Here is a 6858-nt window from a genome sequence, read left to right on the forward strand (position 1 = left end):
GTGCAGGCTGTGCACGCTTGTTCAAACTCCATGTTCAACGCTGCAGACACCACAGATGTGCATAGAGGAGGTGTGGGGAGCCTCTTCCAGCCTGAGGGCCACATTTCCTTCTGGTTGCGGCTGGAGCCAGGAGCAAAAGAGGGCAGAAGAACAAAGGTGAATTTTACCTTCATACAGTAGGCTAGTTTCTACACACACATACACCCCTTTCCATCCATCCTCCATTCAGGAAGCAAAAGGATTATTCAAGGATGCATTCTGGTCAGGCAGAAATACTCAAAGAGGCTGCAATGTAGGACAGGCGAGAGATGTGAATGGTGAAGGAGGAGAGTCCCGAGGGCCAGACAGAGATTATTTATTTATTTGTTTATTTATTTATTTATTTGTACCCCGCCCATCTGGCTGGGTTTCCCCAACCACTCTAGGCTGCTTCCCACAAAGATTAAAAATACATTAAAATGTCACACTTTAAAAACTTCCCTAAACAGGGCTGCCTTCAGATGTCTTCCAAAAGTCTGATAGCTGTTTATTTCTTTGACATCTGATGGGAGGGCGTTCCACAGGGCAGGCGCCACCACCGAGAAGGCCCTCTGCCTGGTTTCCTGTAACTTGACTTCTCACAGGGAGGGAACCGCCAGAAGGCCCTCGGCGCTGGACCTCAGTGTCCAGGCTGAACGATGGGGGTGCAGACACTCCTTCCGGTATACTGGGCCGAGGCCATTTAGGGCTTTAAAGGTCAGCACCAACACTTTGAATTGTGCTCAGAAACGTACTGGGAGCCAATGTAGGCCTTTCAGGACCGGTGTTATATGGTCTCGGCAGCTGCATTCTGGATTAGTTGTAGTTTCCGGGTCACCTTCAAAGGTAGTCCCACATAGAGTGCATTGCAGTAGTCCAAGCGGGAGATAACTAGAGCATGCACCACTCTGGCGAGACAGTCCGCAGGCAGGTAGGGTCTCAGCCTGCATACCAGATGGAGCTGGTAGACAGCTGCCCTGGATACAGAATTGACCTGCACCTCCGTGGACACCTGTGAGTCCAAAATGACTCCCAGGCTGCGCACCTGGTCCTTCAGGGGCACAGTTACCCCGTTCAGGACCAGGGAGTCCCCCACATCAGCCCACCCCCTGTCCCCCAAGAACAATACTTCTGCCTTGTCAAGATTCAACCTCAATCGATTAGCTGCCATCCATCCTCCAACCGCCTCCAGGCACTCACACAGGACCTTCACTGCCTTCACTGGTTCTGATTTAAAAGAGAGGTAGAGCTGGGTATCATCCGCATATTGATGGACACCCACCCCAACCCCCCTGATGATCTCTCCCAGCGGCTTCATGTAGAGAGTCCTGGGGGGTGAATTCCCCCCCACACACCGCCTAAAATGCCTCATCCCATATAGTATGGCAGACTTAAATCCTGAACTTAACAACCCTGCATGATAGCCATTCATCAGAGAGTGATATAGTGCTAGGTCCCCAAACCAGGAAGTTGATGCTTAAGTTCTGTTGCCAGGATAGAATGAATGTCACAGGAAGCACTTAACATAACAAGCACACAGCTTCCTTGAGTGGGGTGGGCCATGCATGCTTTTTTCAGTTATGGAATTGCTGCTTGTCTCAATTCCCCACCCGTGAAAGAGCCACATCCTTCTCTATCAGGCAGGTATGTTTGCTCCTCCACATCTGTGCATTAACTGTCTCAGCTACTCTCTGAAGAACTGCCCACTAGGGAAATTAACAGGGATTGATCTCTGATGGAAACTGGTGTACACCCTGCAAAAAGGGTACCCAGCACACCTGCTGTACAATGAAGAACACTCTTCCCCCCGCAAGCACACATGCCTTCTTGGGAAATAGCATTGTGCTTCTAATAAGCCCAAGCAGAATCACTAAACGCCCAGAACTTAGGAGAGATTAATTTTCAACTCCCCATGCAAATCAGCCATAATTAGGATGGATTTAGTTCACACAGCATGGGCTGAGATGATGGAAGCAGAGGAGGTGAGCTCTGTCTATCAACCTTTCATTTTTTTAAATCATGAGATAATGATTTTGTGTGAGCCAAGGATCCCACAGCCCAGGCTCCTGGCACATGGAACTGGCTGCATGTGGAACTGGCATTTGTTGCTGCAAGGTCCCAGGGAAGTAGCAAGCGGGAGGCAAAAGCATCATCTTCTGCCCCTCACTACTCACCTCCAACGTTTTGATTCAGATCTGTGGGATGTATCATTACTAGAGCAGTCAAGTACAACATTTTCCTGTTGCCTAGAATGGAGACACAGGGGAATGTGGCTCCAGACACTTCCTGTCATACCTGCTCTGGAGCTTCCTCCCCCTGTGTGTGACCAAGTAGATGGGCGTGACCCTGGCTGACCAGATAAAAGGGTTGGCCACACAACCATCTCTCTCTTGGACTTTTGGCCTCTTGCTCTCCTGGCTCTTAGCCAGTCCATGGCTCAACCTTCACAGAGGATAGAGCCCGCAAGCAGGAAGCCTGAGATGTAGCTCAGACTTCTTTTCACTGTAACCACAAGATAAAGCCTGACTTCAGATTACTGCTGTGAACTGAATGTGAGTAAAACTTTATTCTACTTTATTTTAAGAGGGAAATAAAGGGGAAGCTTACCAGGAACACTCCAGACTGGACAAGCCAGACTGAATTACTTAATTACAGGATTCTAACAAATCATCAACTTGCTTCCAATAAGTTGCAAAGGGAATGTGCTCTGCTGTTTACTCATGAGCATGAGTGAGGAGGGATAATATCCAAACAATATATCCTCTCCTACCTTCCTTAATATTCCCACAAGATCTGGGGATTTCCCCAGAGCTGTGGGGAGGGGGGCTCCATAGCCCTGTCCTGAGCGGAAGGGATACCCTTGTTCTCACCCCTTAATTAGGCTCAGGGCTCTCCTGATCTCTCTCTCTCTCTCTCTCTCTCTCTCTCTCTCTCTCTCTCTCCACCTACTGTGACAACAGCCCTCCATTCCAGATCTGGAACCTACTTCTTATTCAGTATTTAATTTAGCAAAAAGAAAGGTGCTGATTCAAATGCATCAAGAAACCAGCTTCCATCCCTTTGCTCTGCCAGCCACAAATCCCAGATATGCTGGGCGCTGAGTGCACTCACCATTTTGAGCTCCCTGATATTTGTTTTCTTTCAGAGATTGGCGGGTGCTTCCAGATGGGAACTTTATAGTGCAAATGGGTATTTCAGGCATTGCGGGTTATTGGCAACAAGGTTTGTTTGTTTTTATTTTATTTTATTTTAAAAAATTCTATACTGCTTTATATTTTAAAGAAAAGTCTCATAGCGGTTTACAACATATTAAATCAATAAAACATAAATAAAACAATCTGAAGAAAGTCAGATATAGAGTATACAGTCAAAGCAACATAACAGAAAATTAAAATATTATCTTAAAGGTTTCAAAATACAGTGGTACCTCAAGTAAAGTACTTAATTCGTTCCGGAGGTCTGTTCTTAACCTGAAGCACTGTTTTAGCTAATGGGGTCTCCCGCTGCCGCCGTGCCGCCGGAGCACGATTTCTGTTCTCATCCTGAAGCAAAATTCTTAACCCGAGGTACTATTTCTGGGTTAGCAGAGTCTGTAACCTGAAGCGTATGTAACCTGAAGCGTCTGTAACCCGAGGTACCACTGTAAAACATTACAAAGGAGGTCAACTACAGAATACATATTTAACATAGTAGGGCTTGGTGAGTCCCCCTAGGCCAGGTGGAAAGATTTTCCCAGAAAGTCTAAATCTATATAAAATGGGAGGGATACAGGGTAGCATACTGATGCCAATGATGTCGTGTGGATGCTGTTAAAAGGACCAGTTTGGAAGCACCCACAGCAGCATCACATCCTGTAAGACCAATTTCATTGTTTTTATGCCTGGGCAGAGGAAGTCAGGTGTCTCTTAGATGAATACCCAATTCAGATTTCATTGCCCTTAATTTTAAGATGCTCCATCTCTGACTGTCCCTTTTTAGTCAAAAAAAAAAAAAAATCCTTCCAGTAGCACCTTAAAGACCAACTAAGTTAGTTCTTGGTATAAGCTTTCGTGTGCATGCACACTTCTTCAGAAGTGTATCTGAAGAAGTGTGCATGCACACGAAAGCTTATACCAAGAACTAACTTAGTTGGTCTTTAAGGTGCTACTGGAAGGAATTTTTGTTTTTTGTTTTGACTATGGCAGACCAACACGGCTACCTATCTGTAACTGTCCCTTTTTAGAAGAGGGTGGGCCCTCCAGGCATGGCTGGACTATAACTGCCATCATGCCTGGCCATTGGGCCATCCTGGCTGAGCTTCTTAGTCCAATGGCACCTAGAGGGCCACAGGCTCCTTATACCTGCACTGAAAATGTCCTGGCACTCCTCCATGTGTGTTGGGAAGAAATGACACACACACACACCCCGTGCATTAGTGACAACAATGTTGTGATGGAGTACTGAGCAGTGAAAGGTACAAGCCACACTATTTAATTTTAATTAACACCAGATCCCTGAGTGCCATTAGCAAAACCGAGAAGTAGGCAAACAGCTGAAAGTCCTGCCTGTCCCCCAGCGGTTATCACAATCCTGGCAGCGGCTGTTTTAAGATTCCAAGGCACCTCATAAACCCATCTCCAAATATTTAGCTAATTAACACTGTCTACCCCAGCCTCAGCTCCTGTTTATGCATCTAGTTGTGGAGGCAGGCATCTGATTACACCAGGCAGCTAGAGACTCCACAAGAAGTGAGGAGAGCTCCACCTCCTCAAGAGATAAGGTGCAGACTCTGCAAACTATTTGGAATGAGCCAAAACTGTCCGGCTACATACACGCCACACGTTTAAGGCACTCTCCCACCAAAGAATTCTGGGAACAGCAATTTACCCCCACAGAGCTATAATTTTGAGCACCCTTAATAAACTACAGGACGCGGGTGGTGCTGTGGTCTAAACCACTGAGCCTAGGGCTTGCCAATCGGAAAGTCGGCGGTTCGAATCCCTGTGACAGGGTGAGCTCCTGTTGCTCGGTCCCTGCTCCTGCCCACCTAGCTGTTCGAAAGCACGTCAAAGTGCAAGTTCTCTGGCGGGAAGGTAAAAGGCGTTTCTGTGCGCTGCTCTGGTTTTGCCAGAAGTGACTTAGTCATGGTGGCCACATGACCTGGAAAAAATGTCTGCGGACAAACGTCAGCTCCCTCAGTCTATAGAGCAACTGAACTTAACTGTCAGGGGTCCTTTACCTTTACCTTTCTAACAAACTACAGGTCCCAGTATTCTTTCTGTAACATGTGGACATTCCTTGCTTTCGTCCACCTCCCTGGCCCAGGGTCAGGTCTTATTCTCATAGGATTTGCATTGCCTTGTGGGGCGTGGGGAGCAGACAAATTGGCTTCCAAAGGGCAAAGCAGAAGCTTACATGGAACCAACCAGAGCTTAAAATATCCATGGCTTGATGCTGTTTCTTTTCTTAACAGAATGAAGACGAGATAAATCAAGGCCCACACACCAATGAGGTTTGATAATTCTCCCACTACTGAGTGGACCCCAGGCCCAATTCTATTCACCATGCACATTAATTCCCTGCTTTAGCACCAAGGAGCAGATGTTTCTTCGCTCCTGCAGAGGTGTCAATGCGATGTCGGAGCTGGTGAGAGACACAAATAGGGCAGTGGGGCTGGCAGCCTCAACGCTCGCAGAAGCACCTCTGCCTGAAGACCTGAGCTCACCTGCTAGGAATCCCTGGCATTCCCTCATTCTAATGCATTGCTGTCCAAGTTCTGCTGATGCTTCCCAAGGTAACCCTGTTCTCTTACTGAGCTTTCCTCCAGAAATGGAGAAGGACATCCACCCTGCCTTATCCAGCCATTGAAATCTTCCACAGCAGAGGGAGAGGTCTATTCAGCTACCAGTTTCTTCCTGCATCTGGAGACATGTCTCCTGCTTCCCACACATAGAATCTTAGAGTTGGAAGGGACCCAAGGGTCATCTAGTCCAACCCCCTGTGATGCAGGAATCTCAACTAAAGTATCCATGACAGCTGGCCATCCAACCTCTGCTTGAAAACCTCAAAGGAAGGAGAGTCCACCACCTCCCAAAGGAGACTGTTCCACTGTTAAACAGCCATTACTGTCTGAAAGTTTTTCTGTCCATTGGTTCGAGTCCTACTCTCCAGCCCTTCAGATATTTGAAGATGGCTATCATATCTCCTCTCAGTCTCTTCTTTTCCAGGCTACATACCCAGCTCCTTCAAGGGCTCCTCATAAGGCTTGGCTTCTAGACCCTTTATCATCTGCACGTGTTCCATCTTGTCAACATCCTTCTTAAATTGTGGTGCTCAGAATTGGACACAGTATTCCAGGTGTGGTCTGACCAAAGCATATTAGAGTGGGACTATGACTGTTAGGATTCTTGCCCTGTGTTTGCTGTCATGGGATCGTTTCTACCACATGACAGTGTATGTTTTCATTCCACAGTGTGGGAAGTGACGGAGACAGGATGTTTGTATTACTGTGTTCCGTGATGTGGGACTATTGTCCTTTGCTCTTTCTCTCTTTGCTGTCTGATGAGAAAGAGGAAGGAGCTGAGTCAGAATGCTCCGAGTGTATTATATGTAAATAAAGTAGCTTAGCCAAAATGTTGTGCTGCTGAGTCTGTCACGCAAACTGCCAATACTCTGCAGAATCCTGAAGTGTGCTGATGCCTCTCAGAGATGTCAGTCGCTGTGATGTTCGGGCTGGAGAACGCTTTTGAAGCTCCCAAAAGAATGACCAGGAGGGAGAGAACATGCCAGTCGGGCATGTGTCTCTCTTGGATGCCTACTCGCATGTAGGACGCTCCTGACAATGACTTCCCTTGATCTGGA

General features: G+C 47.2%; 1 long non-coding RNA gene across 1 annotated transcript; it reads left to right on the forward strand.

The window, feature by feature from the left end:
- The first annotated feature begins 2384 nt into the window (after positions 1-2384).
- LOC114592695 (uncharacterized) lies at positions 2385-6630 on the forward strand. The gene is made up of 3 exons (XR_003705508.2): positions 2385-2570; positions 3164-3240; positions 5471-6630. It is a non-coding gene; the product is annotated as an uncharacterized LOC114592695 (long non-coding RNA).
- Positions 6631-6858: the final 228 nt, after the last annotated feature.

This window comes from Podarcis muralis, chromosome 2 (assembly GCF_964188315.1).
Source record: "Podarcis muralis chromosome 2, rPodMur119.hap1.1, whole genome shotgun sequence".
NCBI classification, from domain to species: domain Eukaryota; kingdom Metazoa; phylum Chordata; class Lepidosauria; order Squamata; family Lacertidae; genus Podarcis; species Podarcis muralis.